This window comes from Chiloscyllium plagiosum, unplaced genomic scaffold (assembly GCF_037043375.1).
Source record: "Chiloscyllium plagiosum isolate Xiang-an unplaced genomic scaffold, Cpla_swu_hap1 HiC_scaffold_18, whole genome shotgun sequence".
Classification (NCBI taxonomy): domain Eukaryota; kingdom Metazoa; phylum Chordata; class Chondrichthyes; order Orectolobiformes; family Hemiscylliidae; genus Chiloscyllium; species Chiloscyllium plagiosum.
The window spans coordinates 24,923,263-24,944,008 of record NW_028270156.1 but is presented as its reverse complement, the minus strand read 5'-3'; the positions used below and the strand labels follow the sequence as shown (position 1 = coordinate 24,944,008).

At 42.0% G+C, this 20,746-nt stretch overlaps 1 long non-coding RNA gene across 1 annotated transcript; it reads right to left on the bottom strand.

The window, feature by feature from the left end:
- LOC122557690 (uncharacterized) lies at positions 1–20,708 on the bottom strand. The gene is made up of 3 exons (XR_006313911.2): positions 20,424–20,708; positions 600–767; positions 1–136 (listed from the first exon to the last, which is right to left on the bottom strand). It is a non-coding gene; the product is annotated as an uncharacterized LOC122557690 (long non-coding RNA).
- Positions 20,709–20,746: the final 38 nt, after the last annotated feature.

The window sequence follows — 20,746 nt, the reverse complement described above, 5'->3', positions numbered from 1 at the left end:
TCGAGTCAGTGGGAATCAGCAGACATCTCTCCATTGATTAGAGTCCAACTTGGCACAAAGGATGATGGTTGTAATTGTTGAAGGTCAGTCAGATCTCAGCTCCAGCACATTTCTGTAGGACTTCTGCAAGGTAGTCCTTGTGGAAAAATGATAAGACACAGTCAAGCCATGCTAGTTCCAGGCAATAACTATCTGCACTAGGAGACAATCTAATCAGTGTCCCTTGGCATTCGATAGGGTTAACAATCACTGAATCCCTCATTATCAACAGCCAGGGGGTGACCAAGCTCAAGAAACTGATTAGACTACATAAAAATACAAGGGTAGATCAAATGGGTACGAGTCTTGCAGTGAGTAACTCAACTCCTGATTCCCCAAAGGCTGTCCACCATTTACGAGATACAGTTCTGGAATATGAATTTTCCAGGATAAGTGAAGCTCCAACAACACTGAAGAAGCTTGATACCATCCAGGACAAAGCCTGCTTGCTTAGCATCACATCAATGTGACGTCCACTCCCTCCACCACTATCGCTTCCATCTCAAAGGACTACAGCTGATAAATGCTTGTTACTTGTATTTGTTACTTGTATTTATTACCTGTAAATTCTCCTTCAAGCCTTTCAACGTCCTGACTTGGAAATATATCACCATTCCTTCAGTGCTGCGTCAAAATCCTGAAATTCTCATCATTATGGTATTGTGACTACTTATGACACATGGACTGTGGTGATTCAAGAAGGTAGCTCACCATCGCCTTGAGTGCAACTAGGGAAAGGCAATAAATAGTGACTATCAATAAAAAGAAAAGACAATCCTGCCATCCTGTGAACTTATGTTCCATTCAGTGAAGCAAACATATCCTTTCTAATTTAAAGAAACCAAAAAGGCTAATCAGCATGTCTACAATGACTCTTACCAAGTTTTATTGATGCATCTTAGAAAGCATCCTAACCAGATCCATGACAACTTAGTATGGCAACTGCACTACCCAGACCCCAAGAAATTAGAGAATTGTGAATACGTCACAATCCATCACACAAACCAGCCTTCCATCCATTGACCCTATCTATATTTCCTGCTGCCTCAGAAAAACAGCCAACATAATCAAAATTTGGAGATGCCGGTGTTGGACTGGGGTGTACAAAGTTAAAAATCACACAACACCAGGTTATAGTCCAACAGGTTTAATCGGAAGCACACTAGCTTTCGGAGCGTCGCTCCTTCAGGTGGTAGTGGAGGGCTCAATCCTAACACACTGAATTTATAGCAAATGTTTACAGTGTGATGTAACTGAAATTATACATTGAAAAATTGATTGTAAAGCCTTTCATCTGTTAGAATACCATGACAGTTTCACTTCTTTCACCCCCAACCCAGACAAACAAACACACAGACAGACAAAGACCCACATGCACACATATATTTTGTGGGGTGAATTTGAGCTTGCAGGGTTACATTGTACTTTGCTCAAAAGCTGCATGAATTCATGTAAAACTCTGTTATCTGACTTTTTAGATTAGAATCAATCTAAACATCATGGCATAGACAGAGAACACGGGGCTAACACCTTCAAAATATTGTCTAGCTATCACAATTGTTAACAGCTAACCTGAGAATGCAACTTTAAAAAAAAAGGTTTTGTGATTGACACATGAAAGAAGTGAAACTGTCATGGTATTCTAACAGATGAAAGGCTTAACAGACAAATAAGTTTTTCGATGTATAATTTCAGTTACATCACACTGTAAATTTTTGCTATAAATTCTGTGTGTTAAGATTAAGCCCTCCACTGCCACCTGATGAAGGAGCATAGCTCTGAAAGCTAGAGTGCTTCCAATTAAACCTGCTGGACTATAACCTGGTGTTGTGTGATTTTTAACATAACCCGGGTGGGAGAGGTCTTTGATTATGCCCTCTTTCATCAGGCAGATGATACAAAAGTTTGAAAACATGTACTTACAAATTCAAGAACCCGGACCAACCAACCCAACCACCCTGTAGCTCAACATTTCAATTCCCCCTCCCACTCCACCAAGGATATGCAGGTCTTTGGACTCCTCCATCGTCAGACCACAACAAAATGACGGTTGGAGGAAGAACGCCTCATCTTCCGCCTAGGAACCCTCCAACCACAAGGGATGAACTCGGATTTCACCAGTTTCCTCATTTCCCCTCCCCCCACCCTGTCTCAGTCAAATCCATCGAATTCAGCACCGCCTTCCTAACCTGCAATCTTCTTCCCGACCTCTCCGCCCCCACCCAGTCTGACCTATCACCCTCACCTTGACCTCTTTCCACCTATCACATTTCCGACGCCCCCTCCCCCAAGTCCCTCCTCCCTACCTTTTATCTTAGCCTGCTGGACAAACTTTCCCCATTCCTGAAGAAGGGCTTATGCCCGAAACGTCGATTCTCCTGCCTCATCTGTAAGCCTTTAATGACTTATTGATGAGGACACTCATGTCCCTTACATCTACAATTTCTAGGTTCAAAACATTTAAGAAATTTTCTGCACATCTGTTCTCCTGACCAAAGTGTATAACCTTTAATTTTTCTGGCATTACCATCCATCTATAATGATATTGTTCACTCACTAAGTCTGTTGAAATCATCTTGAAGCCACTTTGCATCTTCCTCATAGCACATATTCTTCCCCAGTTTTATGTCATTGGCTAATGTGTAAATCTTACATTTTGCCTCTTCATCAAAATTATTGATATATATATAAGCCACTGCTGGACATGCACATGAATAGCAGTGAGTTGAGGGATGCGTAGGTTAAGTTACTATACATTAGGATTTAGTCTCGGCACAACATCGTGGGCCTAAGGGCGTGTTCTGTGCTGTGCTTTTCTATGTTCTAACTGGGGCCCAAGTATTGATCCTTGCAATACACCACTAGTCAGTTTGCCAATGTGAGAATGACCGATGTTCTCTTCCTATGTTTTATGCCTGTTAGCCAATATTTCATCCATGCTGGTATATACCTCGCATCCCATGTGTTTTAGTTTAATTTAACCTCTTAAGGAGGACTTTATCAAAACTCTTCTGAATATCCAAGTTTTATAACATCGTCTTAATTAATTTTGTTGATAACATACTCAAATTTCTAATCGGCTTGTCAAACACAACTTCCTGTTCACCTGACCCATGCTGATTAGGGTCACTCAGATGGTTACTATGTAAGTGTCGCTTCACATTATTTGTAAAATATTGTCACATTTCCCGACTACTAATGTAAGATTAACAGCTCTGCAGTTTCCTTTTTCTCTGTCTCCTGGACCTCAGAACATTAGGTTGGGATTCTAAATTACTATTCATGTGATATTATGACTACACCACTACTTCCCTATAATTTGATATTAATTTACACAAAGGAAACAGATGACATAGAAAATATTTTATCATTGAATGCTGTGCATCAGGGCTATTCAAGATATCCCTGATGCATAATAAAGACAGATCTTGTCTTTATTCTGAGGACATGATAGGCCAAGTGAAAATAATGTATATCAGCTGTAACTAACTATTTAAACAACCAACCGATGAAAAGTGATGTGAGTGGCTCAACTCTGGGATATAAGAATTTACACCATCAAGATTAGATTAGATTAGATTACTTTACAGTGTGGAAACAGGCCCTTCGGCCCAACAAGTCCACACCGACCCGCCGAAGCGCAAACCACCTATACCACTACATTTTACCCCTTACCTAACATTACGGACAATTTAACATGGCCAATTCACCTAACCTGCACATCTTTGTGACTGTGGGAGGAAACCGGAGCTCCCGGAGGAAACCCACGCAGACACAGGGAGAATGTGCAAACTCCACACAGTCAGTCGCCTGAGGCGGGAATTGAATCCGGGTCTCTGGCGCTGCGAGGCAGCAGTGCTAACCACTGTGCCACCGTGCCGCCCACAAGCAATCTTAAAAAAAACAGATCTTTTGCTCAACACTCAGTGGATTAAATAAACCATGCATCCTCATTGATCCATTTCTGATTCCAAGTGGTTTTAAGAACTGTTCACTCACAAATGTCCCATGGATGATTCAGAAGACGATGACATCTGGGATGATGATGCAACTGAATTTGATAAGATATCTGATGATACCATCCATGGAAATGATGAGTGAGATGATGATGCAACTGCAGTACTGTGTATACTATTTAAGGACAGCAAATACAGTACAGTATTTCAAGGTTTATATACATATAAGTGTAAAATAATCTCAAGACTTACCAGTAGTTTCATGATTGTTTTCAATTGTAAGGTTTATAAATAAATCGGATGCACAAAAATTGTTTTGTTGAATATGTAAAATGTGATCTAATGGGTAGGTACAATTTTAAGAAAACAATATTTGGAAAGTAGTTTTTAAGCAAATTTGGTTTAATGCAAAGTCAGCCAGTGTCTGAAGTGCATTAACCTTTGGTACTTGAAATGTACAGCATCCTACAGTGACATCTAGTGACAAAAATGCCTATATGACATACATTTGGAATACTGATACTGAATTTAAGTGATGTAAGAAAATTAAAGTCCTTTTACTCCCTCAACAGTTTCCCCTATGTTGTTTTTCACCAATAAACTTGCATTTAATGATGCTGTTAATGTAGTAAAATATCATGAAGTGTGTCACCAGAAAGGAACCAGACAAAAATTGACATTGAGCTCAATGTACATATTTTTAACTATGTGATTAAATACGATTACATTTTAGAAACATCTTTAAAAAGTAAAAGATGGAAAGTTTTAGGGAAGGAATTGCAGGGTTTAAGGCTTATGTGGCTAAAGTAAAAAGCCTCAAATGATGCAGAAAAGGAAATGGGAGTTGCACAAGAGCTTTGACTTGGAAGAATGTAGAGTTGCAGATCTTCTGGTTATACATAGACAGTCATAGAGTCACAGAAATGTACAGCATGGAAACAGACCCTTCGGTCCAACCCGTCCATGCCGACCAGATATCCCAACCCAATCTAGTCCCACCTGCCAGCACCCGTCCCATATCCCTCCAAACCCTTCCTATTCGTATACCCATCCAAATGCCTCTTAAATGTTGCAATTGTACCAGCCTCCACCACATCCTCTGGCAGCTCATTCCATACACGTACCACCCTCTGCGTGAAATAGTTGCCCCTGAGGTCTCTTTTATATCTTTCCCCTCTCACACTAAACCTATGCCCTCTAGTTCGGGACTCCCCGACCCCAGGGAAAAGACTTTGTCTATTTATCCTATTCATGCCCCTCATAATTTTGTAAACCTCTATAAGGTCACCCCTCAGCCTCCGACGCTTCAGGGAAAACAGCCCCAGCCTGTTCAGCCTCTCCCTGTAGCTCAGATCCTCCAACCCTGGCAATATCCTTGTAAATCTTTTCTGAACCCGTACAAGTTTCACAACATCTTTCCGATAGGAAGGAGACCAGAATTGCACGCAATATTCCAACAGTGGCCTAACCAATGTCCTGTACAGCCACAACATGACCTCTCAACTCCTGTACTCAATACACTGACGAATAAAGGAAAGCATACCAAACGCCTTCTTCACTATCCTATTTACCTGCGACTCCACTTTCAAGGAGCTATGAACCTGCACTCCAAGGTCTCTTTGTTCAGCAACACCCCCTAGGACCTTACCATTAAGTGTATAAGTCCTACTAAGATTTGCTTTCCCAAAATGCAGCACCTCGCATTTATCTGAATTAAACCTCCATCTGCCACTTCTCAGCCCATTGGCCCATCTGATCCAGATCCTGTTGTAATCTGAGGTAGCCCTCTTCGCTGTTCACTACACCTCCAATTTTGGTGTCATCTGCAAATGTACTAACTGGACCTCTTATGCTCGCATCCAAATCACTTATGTAAATGACAAAAAGTAGAGGGCCCAGCACCGATCCTTGTGGCACTCCACTGGTCACAGGCCTCCCATCTGAAAAACAACCCTCCACCACCACCCTCTGTCTTCTACCTTTGAGCCAGTTCTGTATCCAAATGGCTAGTTCTCCCTGTATTCCATGAGATCTAACCTTGCTAATCAGTCTCCCATGGGGAACCTTGTCGAACGCCTTACTGAAGTCCATATATATCACATCTACTGCTCTGCCCTAATCAATCTTGTTTGTTACTTCTTCAAAAAACTCAATCAAGTTTGTGAGACATGATTTCCCATACACACAAAGCCATGTTGACTATCCCGAATCAGTCCTTGCCTTTCCAAATACACGTACATCCTGTCCCTCAGGATTCCCTTCAACAACTTTGCCCACCACCAAGGTCAGGCTCACCGGTCTATAGTTCCCTGGCTTGTCTTTACCGCCCTTCCTAAACAGTGGCACCACGTTTGCCAACCTCCAGTCTTCCAGCACCTCACCTGTGACTATCGATGATACAAATATCTCAGCAAGAGGCCCAGCAGTCACTTCCCTAGCTTCCCACAGAGTTCTTGGGTACACCTGATCAGGTCCTGGGGATTTATCCACCTTTAACCGTTTCAAGACATCTAGCACTTCCTCCTCTGTAATCTGGACATTTTGCAAGATGTCACCATCTATTCTCCTACAGTCTATATCTTCCATATCCTTTTCCACAGTAAATACTGATGCAAAATATTCATTTAGTATCTCCTCCATTTTCTGAGGCTCCACACAAAGGCCGCCTTGCTGATCTTTGAGGTGCCCTATTCTCTCCCCAGTTTCCCCTTTGTCCTTAATATATTTGTAAAAACCCTTTGGATTCTAATTAATTCTATTTGCAAAGCTATCTCATGTCTCCGTTTTGCCCTCCTGATTTCCCTCTTAAGTATACTCCTACTTTCTTTATACTCTTCTAAGGATTCACTCGATCTCTCCTGTCTATATCTTACATATGCTTTCTTCTTTTTCTTAACCAAACCCTCAATTTCTTTAGTCATCCAGCATTCCCTATACCTACCAGCCTTACCTTTCACCCTGACAGGAATATACTTTCTCTGGATTCTTGTTATCTCTATACTGAAGGTTTCCCATTGTCCAGCCGTCCCTTTACCTGCGAACATCTGCCTCCAATCAGCTTTCAAAAGTTCTTGCCTAATACCATCAAAATTGGCCTTTCTCCAATTTAGAATTTCAACTTTTAGATCTGGTCTATCCTTTTCCATCACTATTTTAAAACGAATAGAATTCTGGTCGCTGGCCCCAAAGTGCTCCCCCATTGACACCTCAGTCACCTGCCCTGCCTTATTTCCCAAGAGTCGGTCAAGTTTTGCACCCTCTCTAGTAGTCGATATTGTGGGGAGTATTTTGAATACAATTCTAAGATTGAGGTTGGGTACACTGGAGTTGTATAAAGTTCACAAGATTGACATTACTTGATGGTCAGATTCATGATGCAGATAATATATTAACAAAAAGATCATAGTATGGTAGTCGGTGAAGAAGGTTATATAAGAATACAAAGAGATCTTGATCGATTGGGCTAATGGGATAAACTCTCTTGCTTAATTTAAAACCAGCAACACAGAAAAGATTTATCCCATGCAGTAATCTGTAAAGGGTTGAGTGGCCAAGAACAATTTAAAGTAAAAATTAACAACTTTATTTCTTAAAGTATAACAGAGAATAATTAACTGACAACTATGTACAAGTCCTTAGTCTAACCTATCTTTTACCTTCCCTTGTATAATACTAGCCTGATCAAACTCCAATTAAGATTTACAAAACAACAGTTCTTATCTCAAAACCAGGCAACTTTCAGTTCTTCTATTTGAATCTTCCTGTGTCTTCTTCTTAGGGATTCTGCTTCACAGGTTACTGATCGAAAAAGGTACTTTTAAGAGAGCTATTTTTCAAGCAGTCTTTTATCCACTGGGACTTGGCAATTTTCCCTGCTCTTATACGCCAAAGCATTGAATTGTGTCATTGGCTTTTAAGATTGTCAATATACTCAAATCAAACTTGATTGGAAATTGGTATTTTTGGGGGAAATAATTTAAACTGATTAGCCTAATTCAAATCTGGTTTTGACATTTCCAGGCGACCAGCTATTCCAGTAGCTGGAGCACATGTTACGTTGTGTCTTATTGAGAACACTTGGTGCTGTCACTGCTAGCTTTTAACTCTTAAAAGATATAGTTCACCAGCAAATGGAATTAATTTAGGTCAATGTGAGATTTTGCATTTTGGTATAATGAACAAGGGCTGGACTTACGCAGTTAATGGTAGGGCCGAAAGTGTGGTGCTGGAAAAGCACAGCAGGCCAGGGCAGCATCCGAGGAGCAGGAGAATCAATGTTTCGGGCAGAAGCCCTTCATCAGGAATTGGTATGGCCCTCGGCAGTGTTGTCAAACAGAGAGACCTAGGGGTTCAGGTTATTTATTCCTTGAAACTTGTGTAACAGATGGACAGTGGTTAAGAAGGTGGATGGCATGCTTGCCTTAATTGCTCAGACCAATGAGTATATGAGTTGGGATATCATGTTGCGCTTGTACAGGACAACATGACATTGGTCAGGTCACTTTTGAAGTAATGTGTACAGTTCCGGTCACTCTGTTATTGGAAGGATATTATTAAATTGGAAAGGGTGCAGAAAAGATTTACAAGGGTATTTCTAGGACTGGAGAATTTGAGTTATAAGGAGAGGCTGGATATGCTGGGATCTTTTTACTGGAGTGTAGGAAGTTGAGGAGTGACCTTATAGAGATTTATAAAATCGTGAGGGGCATAGTTAAGGTGAATAGCAAAGGCCTTTTCCCCACAGGAGAGAAGTTCAAAACTAGAATGACTCCTCCTCCCCTCTCGCCTGAGGCATAGTGACCCTCAGCTTAAACTACCCCCAGTCATCATTCTTTAATGTGATAGCACCCCAATGGTCTGGTAAAATCATGGTTACTCTATCATTATATTTTTCCAAAAATGGTACATATTCAGTGAAGTATTTTGTGAAGTGTGGCTACTACAATAAGCTGCTAAATTATAAACAGCAAGGTCTGATAGAGTTTTCATTTAAAAGGTAAACTATTTACAGATGTAGTTTACAATGCCCCTCAAATCAAGTTACTGAAACCATAATCAATTGTGGTTAAGTTACTGCAACATTATTAATGGTAATTGAATCTAATTTTAATTGAGGTAACTGACACTTTGTGAGGTCATATATAATTTAATGCTAACATAAATAATTGACCAAGTCTGTCCAATTGGGTAGTGCAAACTTAAAAATAGAAAATTATTTTGGTGCTTCTTTTGAATTAAAAAAAGTACTTTGATAGGCTTAAGAGATTTTTATGAGAACCATGTAGATTTGTTGATCTTATAATGTTTAGTAGGCAGTGACAAAGAAAAGCATACTGATTCATTTGACTGTCAAATCGTTTCAAAGGTGTTATGAAACTAGACATGTTCGGATCACTTTTTAAAGAACGAACTTACTGCTTCTTGCCAGCTTGACGCTGTGCCACTGTTACTCAGAACTAGGTCCTAATGGAAAACACCTGGGAGGACAGCAGAAGCCCTGTAGGAATGTTCTCAAAGCATCTCTGCAGAAGTCAATCATCTCCACCCACTCATGGGAGTCCCTAGTCTGTGACCAACCAAAATGAATAAGATTAATTTGGAAAGGCACTGGATACAGCAAGCAACTTCGATGGAAACTCACAAAGGCAAAGTGGAGACATTAGAAAGTGTATATAAATCTCAAAATAACTCATAAGCTGTCTACCAACTGTTCAAGGATCGCATGTACTACATGTGGCAAACTTTGCAGACTGCACACTGGACTTATTAGCCATCTCAGAACCAATTGAACTGGAGTTAAAACAAATCATTGATCCTAAGGGACTGACTAAGAGAGGAAAGACTGCCACCATGTAATTGTGATTTGGAGATGCCAGTGTTGGACTGGGGTGTACAAAGTTAAAAATCACACAACACCAGGTTATAGTCCAACAGGTTTAATTGGAAGCACTAGCTTTCGGAGCGCCGCTCCTTCATCAGGTGATTGTGGAGGACACAATTGTAAGGCACAGAATTTATAGCAAATATTTACAGTGTGATGAAACTGAAATTATACATTGAAAAATACCTTGATCATCTGTTGAGTCTTTCATCTGTTTGAATACCATGATAGTTTCACTTCTTTCATGTGTAAATCACAAAACCTTTTTTTAAAAGTTGCATTCTCATGTTTACTGTAACAATTGATGTTAGCTAGACAATATGTTGAAGGTGTTAGCCCCATGTTCTCTGTCTATGCCTTGATGTTTAGATTGATTCTAATATAAAAAGTGAGAATACAGAGTTTTACATGAATTCATGCAGTTTTTGAGCAAAGTACAATGTAACTCTGCAAGTACAAATTCACCCCACAAAATATATGTGCGCATGTGGGTCTTTGTGTCTGTCTGTGTGTTTGTCTGTCTGGGTTGGGGGTTGTGAGTGTGAGAGAGAGTGTATATGTGTGTGTAGTGAGTGTAGAGTGTCTTAAGTCTGCGAGGGGGTGCTATAGTCTTTTTAAAAGACTATAGCAGAGAGGTATCAGGAAGTATTTTAACTCAAACCTGTACAAAGTAATAAAGTAATTAACTAAGCAGAGATGGCTGGTCAGGTGGTGTGCTTTAATATGTATGATGTGGGAGCTGGCTGATCCCATTGTGAACGGCAGTGACCACATCTGCAGCAAGTGTTGGTTGCTGGAAGAACTCCAGATCAGAGTTGATGATCTGGAATCTGAGCTTCAAACACTGCGGCGCATCCGGGAGGGGGAGAGTTACCTGGATACTTTGTTTCAGGAGGCAGTCCCACCTGGGAGATTAAGTAATTCACATCCAGTTAGTGATCAGGGACATCAGAGTGTGACTGTAAGTGAGCAGGTAGGGGGAACCTGAGTTCAGGAGTGTAGGAGCCTCAGCCCTTGACCTTGTCCAACAGGTATGAGATTCTTGCTCCCTGTACGGATGAGGAAAAGGGTTCTGGACAGGATGAGCCAGCTGACCACGGCACCATGGTGCAGAAGGCCATTCAAGAGGGGGGAGCAAAAAGACAAGTAGTTGTTATAGGGGAATCTATAATTAGGGGGACAGATAGTATCCTTTGCAAGACGGATCAGGAGTCTCGCATGGTGTGTTGCCTACCCGGTGCCAGGGTTCGGGACATCTCTGACCGGCTTGAAAGGATATTGGAGCGGGAGGGGGAGGATCCAGTTGTTGTGGTCCACGTTGGGACTAACAACATAGGCAAAGCTAGGGTAGAGGACCTGTTTGGGGATTATCGAGCACTAGGAAGGAAATTGAAGTACTGGTCCTCAAGGGTCATAATCTCCGGATTACTGCCCGAGCCACGTGCCAATTGGAATAGGGATAAGAAAATTAGGGAATTAAACATGTGGCTAAGGGATTGGTGTGGGAAAGAGGGATTCCACTTCATGGGGCATTGGCATCAGTTTTGGAACCGGGGGGATCTGTACCATTGGGACGGTCTCCACCTGAACCGATCAGGTACCAATGTTCTAGCGAAGAGGATAAATAGGGTGGTCAGTAGGACTTTAAACTTCTGAGTTGGGGGGAAGGGAAAGTGAAAGCGACAGGGAGTATGGAGTTAAATGGAAAGATAAGCGGCAGGATAGCATATGTGCAGGCAGATTTAAACTTGAGACAGACTGGGAATGCAGTTATCCTGGGAAGGATAACTTAGGACATCTTATGACTTCCAATATTTCTAATGATAAGAAAGTTAACATTAAGGCACTTTACCTGAATGCTCGTAGCATTCATAACAAAGCAGACGAACTAATGGCACAGATCATCGTGAATGATTATGACGTGGTAGGCATCACAGAGACGTGGTTACAGGGGGGTCAGGACTGGCAGTTAAACATCCAAGGGTTTTCAACTTATCGAAAAGACAGGGAGGTGGGCAGAGGGGGCGGGGTTGCCTTGTTAGTTAAGAACAAAATTAAATCTATGGTGCTGAATGACATAGCGTCGGATGAAGTGGAGTCTGTGTGGGTGGAATTGAGGAACCACAAAGGCAAAAAAACCATAGTGGGAGTTATGTACAGACCTCCTAACAGTGGTCAGGACCAGGGGGGCAACATGTACCGGTAAATAGAGAAGGCATGTCAGAAAGGCAAGGTCACAGTGATCATGGGAGACTTCAATATGCAGGTGGACTGGGTAAATAATGTTGCCAGTGGATCCAAAGAAAGGGAATTCATGGAATGCTTACAGGATGGCTTTTGGAACAGCTTGTCATGGAGCCCACAAGGGAGCAGGCTATTCTGGACCTAGTGCTATGTAATGAACCAGACTTTATAAAAACTCTTAAAGTAAGGGAACACTTAGGAAGCAGCGATCATAATATGGTAGAGTTCAGTCTGCAGTTTGAAAGAGAGAAGGCAAAATCGGATGTAATGGTGTTACAGTTAAATAAAGATAATTATGAGGGCATGAGAGAGGAACTGACGAAAATAGACTGGAAACAGAGCCTAGCAGGGAAGACAGTAGAGCAAAAATGGCAGGAGTTTGTGGGTAAAATTGAGGACACTGTACAGAGGTTCATCCCCAAGAAGAGAAAGATTATCCGGGGAGGGATTAGACAGCCATGGCTGACAAAGGAAGTCAGGAAATCTATCAAAGAAAAAGAGAGATCCTATAAAGTGGCCAAGAGCACTGGGAAATCAGAAGATTGGGAAGGCTACAAAAATAAACAGAGGATAACAAAGAGAGAAATAAGGAAGGAGAGGATCAAATATGAAGATAGGCTAGCCAGTAATATTAGAAATGATAGTAAAAGTTTCTTTCAATACATAAGAAACAAACGACAGGCAAGTGTAGACATTGGGCCACTTCAAACTGATGCTGGAAGCCTAGAGGTGGGAGATAAGGAAATAGCAGGAGAACTTAATAAGTACTTTGCGTCAGTCTTCACAGTGGAAGACATGAGTATTATCCCAACAATTAAAGGGAGTCAGGGGGCTGAGTTGAGTATGGTTGCCATTACAAAAAAGAAAGTGCTAGAAAAGCTAAAAGGTCTTAAAATTGATAAATCTTCTGGCCCTGATGGGTTACATCCTAGAGTTCTGAGGGAGGTGGCTGAGGAAATAGCGGAGGCGTTGGTTGAGATCTTTCAAAAGTCACTGGAGTCAGGGAAAGTCCCGGAAGATCGCTGTTGTAACCCCCTTGTTCAAGAAAGGATCAAGGCAAAAGATGGAAAATTATAGGCCAATTAGCCTAACCTCGGTTGTTGGTAAAATTCTAGAATCCATCATTAAGGATGAGGTTTCTAAATTCTTGGAAGAGCAGGGTCGGATTAGAACAAGTCAACATGGATTTAGTAAGGGGAGTTCGTGCCTGACAAACCTGTTGGAGTTCTTTGAAGAGGTGACAAGTACGTTAGACCGGGGAAACCCAGTGGATGTGGTCTACCTAGACTTCCAAAAGGCCTTTGATAAGGTGCCACACGGGAGGCTGCTGAGCAAGGTGAGGGCCCATGGTGTTCAAGGTGAGCTACTGGTATGGATTGAGGATTGGCTGTCTGACAGAAGGCAGAGAGTTGGGATAAAAGGTTCTTTTTCGGAATGGCAGCCGGTGACAACCCCGCAGGGTTCAGTGTTGGGGCCGCAGCTGTTCACATTATATATTAATGATCTGGATGAAGGGACTGGGGGCATTCTAGCGAAGTTTGCCGATGATACAAAGTTAGGTGGACAGGCAGGTAGTACTGAGGAAGTGGGGAGGCTGCAGAAGGATCTAGACAGTTTGGAGGAGTCGTCCAGGAAATGGTTGATGGAATTCAATGTGAGCAAATGCGAGGTCTTGCACTTTGGGAAAAAGAATAGAAGCATGGATTACTTTCTAAACGGTGAGAAAATTCGTAAAGCCAAAGTACAGAGGGATCTGGGAGTGCTAGTTGAGGATTCTCTAAAGGTAAACGTGCAGGTTGAGTCCGTGATTAAGAAAGCGAATGCAATGTTGTCAATTATCTCAAGGGGGTTGGAATATAAAAGCACTGTGTGCTACTGAGACTTTATGAAGCTCTGGTTAGGCCCCATTTGGAGTACTGTGTCCAGTTTTGGTCCCCACACCTCAGGAAGGACATACTGGCACTGGAGCGTGTCCAGTGGAGATTCACACGGATGATCCCTGGAATGGTAGGTCTAACATATGAGGAATGGCTGAGGATCCTGGGATTGTATTCATTGGAGTTTAGAAGATTAAGGGGAGATCTAATAGAAACTTACAAGATAATACATGGCTTGGAAAGGGTGAACGCTAGGAAATTGTTTCCGTTAGGCGAGGAGACTAGGACCCATGGACACAGAATTAGAGGGGGTAAATTCAGAACAGAAATGCGGAGACATTTCTTCAGTCAGAGAGTGGTGGGCCTGTGGAATTCATTGCCACAGAGTGCAGTGGAGGCTGGGACGCTAATTGTCTTCAAGGCAGAAATTGATAAATTCTTGATGTCACAAGGAATTAAGGGCTACGGGGAGAATGCGGGTAAGTGGAGTTGAAATGCCCATCAGCCATGATTGAATGGTGGAGTGGACTCGATGGACCAAATGGCCTTACTTCCACTACTATGTCTTATGGTCTTATGTGGGAGTGTGTGTGTGTGTGTCTGTCTGTCTGTCTGGGGTGGGGGGTTGTGAGTGTCTGTGAGAGAGAGTGTATATGTGTGTGCATGAGTGTAGAGTGTAGAGCGGTCCAGGACATTCGACACATGTACACAGACACACACACACCCTTACAGACACACACTCCCATACTCACACATGCATTTTCTCAGAAACTTAGACCACTCTAAGAATGCCAGGAAGGGAGGGTGGGTTGTTGGGGGGGGGGGCGTGGACCTGACCAGGTAGTCACAGAGGGAACGGTCTTTGCGGAAAGCGGAAATGGGTGGGGAGGGAAATATATCCCTGGTGGTGGGGTCTGTTTGGAGGTGGCAGAAATGTCGTCGGATGATGTGGTTTATACGAAGGTTGGTAGGGTGGAAGGTGAGCACCAGGGGTGTTCTGTCCTTGTTAAGGTTGGAGGGTGGGGTCTGAGGGCGGAGGTGCGGGATGTGGATGAGATGCGTTGGAAGGCATCTTTAACCATGTGGGAAGGGAAATTGTGGTCTCGAAAGGAGAAGGTCATCTAGTGTGTTCTGTGGTGGAACTGGTCCTCCTGGTCCTCTACCACCACAGGAATTGCAAATCTTGCGCCCACACCTCCTCCCTCACCTCCATCCAAGACCCCAAAGGAGCCTTCCACATCCATCAAAGTTTTACCTGCACATCCACCAATATAATTTATTGTATCCGTTGCTCCCAATGTGGTCTCCTCTACATTGGAGAGACTGGACGCCTCCTAGCAGAGCACTTTTGAGAACATCTCCGGGACACCCGCACCAATCAACCCCACTGCCCTGTGGCCCAACATTTCAACTCCCCCTCCCACTCTGCCAAGGAAATGCAGGTCCTGGGCCTCCTCCACCACCGCTCCCTCACCACCTGACACCTGGAGAAAGAACGCTTCATCTTCTGCCTCAGAACACTTCAACCCCAGGGCATTAATGTGGATTTTACCAGTTTCCTCATTTCCCCTTCCCCCCATCTCACCCCAGCTCCCATCTTCCAGCTCAGCACCCCCCTCATGACCTGTCCTACCTGCCTATCTTCCTTTCCACCTATCCACTCCACCCTCCTGTCTGACCTATCACCTTCATCCCCACCCCTATTCACCTATTGTACTCTATGCTATTTTCTCCCCACCCCCACCCCCCTCTCATTTATCTCTCCACTCTGCAAGCACCCTGCCTCTATTCCTGATGAAGGGCTTTTGCCCGAAACGTCGATTTTCGGGCAAATTTGCTCCTCGGATGCTGCCTGACCTGCTGCGCTTTTCCAGCACCACTCTGATCTAGACAAAGACCCACATGCGCACATACATTTTGTGGGGTGAATTTGTACTTGCAGAGTTACATTGTACTTTGCTCAAAAACTGCATGAATTCATGTAAAACTCTGTTATCTCAATTTTTAGATTAGAATCAATCTAAACATCAAAGCATAGACAGAGAACACAGGGGGCTAACACCTTCAACATATTGTCTAGCTAACATCAATTGTTACAGTTAACCTGAGAATGCAACTTTAAAAAAAAAGGTTTTGTGATTTACATATGAAAGAAGTGAAACTATCATGGTATTCGAACAGATGAAGACTCAACAGACAATCAAGGTATTTATTCAATGTATAATTTCAGTTATATCACACTGTAAATTTTTGCTGTAAATTCTGTGCCTTACAATTGTGTGCTGCACAACCACCTGATGAAGGAGCGGTGCTCTGAAAGCTAGTGTGCTTCCAATTAAACCAGTTGGACTATAACTGGTGTTGTGTGATTTTTAACCATGTAATTGTTATCATGTCTGTCAGTAGCTTTCTACCTGCTTCATGTACAATGATAGAGTAGGGTAGGGAAACATGTTAGCAAAGTCCTGCAATTAGCAAATTGTACAATTGACCACCAGTTTTTTTTTGCAGAAATAAAACTGGAAATACTCAACAGGTTTGACAGCATCTGTGAAGGAGGAAACAGGGTTAACAGTTCTGATGATGACCTTTCGTTGAAACTGATATGACAATGCTGCTCCTTTAACAACGTTATGTTGTCCTTGGTTTTTTCAGAGGGTTAGTAAAGGCAGAGGTTCCGATATGCCTGGGTTTATCTACTTGAAGAAGCTTTTAAGTGTTTTTTAAAACACTTGTACAAGGAAGGGGGTGTGGCCAGTTATCCCAGGGTTTGATTTGGTTTGTTTTGAGGCTGCAGGTCAAGGAAACAGTGCCATGCTGATCCTGGAGAAGGGCTTGTGCCCGAAACGTCGATTCTCCTGTTCCCTGGATGCTGCCTGACCTGCTGCACTTTTCCAGCAACACATTTTCAGCTCTGATCTCCAGCATCTGCAGTCCTCACTTTCTCTCTCTGACATCTCTACTGTAAGAACCTGTGTTTGAATTTACCTTTTTAACAAGGGGGTGTTTATAGGGATGTTGCAAGTATTTGGCATAGCATCATTAAGTTGCGATAGAATCGATTGGGTTTTCAGATAGGTTATGTTATTCCATTTTGTTCATATATGAATAAATTGTTTTATTTAAAGCCGAGTGGTTGGGCCAGCTGCATCACTCCTGGAGTATCCACTATTCACCTTCTTAAAACAACTAGAAAAGTTAGGGTCTATGCTACATTCATTAAATATTTTGAGGGCGTTTGGCCTGGTCCATAACACTGGAGAACAGAGATAGTGAAAAAAACGTCTTGCAATTCTGAAGAGATTTCTTTCTCTATTAATGCTGTTAGACGTGCTGAGTATTTCCAGCAGTTTTCTTTTTTTACATTTCAGTGTTATATCTTGTATTAATTCTAGTTGTGTTGTTTGAAGAGTATTGGTCCTGATCAAAGAAAGAGGCCATTCAGCCCATCAAGACTGCAACGACCCTGCAAAGGTCATCCGACCCAGACCCATCTCATCCCCATAGCCCCACATTTACCATGCTAATCCACCCAGTCTGCACACCACTGATCACTAAAGGGCAAATTAGCAGGGCCAATCCACCTAATCTGCACAATTTTGGACTTTGGGAGGAAACCAAAGCACCCAGCAGAAATCCATATAGACGCAGGGAGAATGTGTAAACTTCAGACAGTCACCAAGGCTGGAAATGAACCCAGGTCTCTGGCACTGTGAGTCAGCGGTGCTAACCACTGAGCCATCCACAATATCAGCAAAGTTAGGCCTTATTTAAATTTAATTTAAAAATACATGTTTGACATAGTATTACTTTCTCGACATTATATTTCTACAATACATTTGTGACTACACTTCAAAACTACTTAATTTAAAGCAGAATCCTTTGGACATCATGAGGTCTTGAAAGATGTTTCTGAAATGCAAATTCTTCAAGACCTACTTGACAGGTCACTGACATTCTGCAATCAAAATCCCATTTCAGTTAAGTAATGTTTAGGGTTTATCTTATCTATATTGTTTCCTATCTCCATCAAAAAAACCCATGCTTCATCTATAACCCTCTCAGCTGGAACCCCAACTCCAATCTCCCCTTTCTTCTCAGGTCCTTAAAAGTGTTCTTGCTTTCCAAACCTTGCTTATTGATCCCACAATATTCCAAATGTTTGAACATTCTTAATCATGCCTCTATCCAAATAAAATTGAAAGGGTCCCAACCAAAGTCACAGATAAGAAATAAGGGCACGAGTAGACCATTCAGCCCCTTTAGCATGCTCTGTCATTCCATATGATCACGGATGATCTGATTGTGGACTTTACTCCACTCTTCTGCAAACTTTTCATATCCTTCAAATTTCTGAAATCAAATTTACTCTTGATAACATCTCTGAAATGACTGCCAGACTACTCAGACCTCTTGGCATCATGGTGGCCACCAACACACTAAAACAGCAGCTAATGAACTTGAAAGACCCTATACAGATAACAAGCAAAACTTATGTCATTTACCAAATACCGTACAAGGACTGCACGAAACACTACGTTGGACAAACAGGCAGAAAACTAGCCACCAGGATACATGAACATAAAATAGCCACAAGACGACATGACCATTCCTCACTAGTATCCTTACATAATTAAGGAAGGACACCACTTCGACTGGGACAACACATCCATATTAGGACAAGCTAAACAGAGACATGTACGGGAATTCCTGGAAGCATGGCATTCCATTCGAAACTCTATCAACAAACACATCGAGGTAGACCCCATCTACCAACCGCTGAGAAAAGAAGAAATGACATAACCAACCCAAAGAAACCCAAACATAGAAATAGAAAGCAGGAATCAGCAGCGGTGCTTCGTCTGGAGGCCCACTGAAGATGTTACCTCAAAGGGTGATGAAAAATCTTCAAATGAACTTCCAGCTCAGCGAGCAAACCTACATCCACTTCAAGCATCCGCAGTTCTTTGCCTTTTTAAAAAATCAGAACACATTTATTCTGATCGCCTTCTGTTACTCATCTTACACCTATTGGCAACTTTATTTCCCTGTCCTTCTCCCTCTCTCTGCGAAAGCAGACAAACCCAACATCTTGCACTCTAATCACATGGCACCCTTTGAAATATGACACCTCCAAGATGTTTCAGATAGAGGTTCAAACGTATTGTTCAACTGATTTTATTTATTCACAACAATGGCCTTAGTTTTCCCAGAGACAAAAAAACTGTAGTTGCTGGAATCCAAAAAAGACAAGCATGAGGCTGGAAGAACACAGCAGGCCAAGCAGCATCACGTGGAGAAACTGACGTTTCGGGTGTAATCCTTCTTCAGGACTTGAAGAAATGTCAACTTCTCCACCTCCTGATGCTGCCTGGCCTGCTGTGTTCTTCCAGCTTCCTGCCCGTCTATCTTAGTTTACCCAAACTGGCATTATTGCTGCATTGGTGTTTAAATTATTGTTCTTCAAGATATTAAAATAAACTCCAGTTGATTTTGACAGGATGTAGTTGTATGCTTGACCTTCTTTACTCACTGCGCTTCAAACTTCTTGGTACAATATGTGATGCGGTTAGGAAGTCTTTGGGAGACATGGTACTATGTGTGAGTTATTCTTTTAATGATTGGACAAAGAGGAATACAACGTGAAAGGCAAAGTTAGTATACAAGAAGATCCTCTACTACATAGTTGAAGCTTTTTTCTCTCTTCCAGGCTACCATATTTGTTGAGCAAAATCTGAATTTCAATCCTCCATTGTTACAATTTCTACAAAGTTCAAAATTGCACATTTTTTCACAGAAATGTTCATGTCTTTTAGTTACCAATATTAATTTATGTATATGATATATTTCAAACACGTCAATGTCAATTTTATGTTCGGTTTTACACTGCCTAATTGGACGTTTCGATTATTATAGTCAGATTGAAGGGCCTTTTTATAAAATATCCCTCTTCTCATCTGTCATAAGATTACCCTACATTTCTTGAATATTAAAACTTTCAAACAGAATGCACTATCTTTAATGACCATATAGCTTAGCTTGCAAAATTCTGTGGATAAATGAATTCATGACTAATAGGAATCCCTGAAAACTGCCACTGGAAAACGTCGGGATGTGTTCAGTTTCAAAGGTGTTCAATTCCAAAGGCCTGTTGACGGTGCAACCACCGTTCTAAAACTAATCAAACATTAAAATAAAGTTTGTTTGTTATATAGAGATAGCCTGTGATATCGTAGCAGGTTTCGCCCCATGACATAATTACAAATTTAACTATACCCATGACTTCACAATTTAGAATTATTCCTTTAGTTCCGCTACTGCAGAGGGAGACAAACACCACTTTCAAGATGGTCTTGCATTTCAGAAACTCACACATAATGATGCCATATATTAACAATCAGTAACCGTATAACAACCATGACTAACTTGGGGAGCGTCATGTAATCTGTACTGTACAAACAGGCATGCTTCAAATGGTCGCGAGCCGGCCGGCTCAAGATTCCAATTGTAACGGGTTGACTTCCGGTTCCCTGGGCACCTACAATCGTCTAACCCACAGGTGGGGGAATAACATAAAGAAATATTAAAGCACGAAAGCATAAATAAGACAGCAGCACAATAATGCAATAATTAAATAAATAATATTTAGTAATTAATCTTTGCTGTGTCTGCCAGTATGATAAGTAGTTAAATTGCCTCGACTTTATTTGGGTAATGGCCTGAGAAACCCCCTCCCCTGAGTTGTTGGA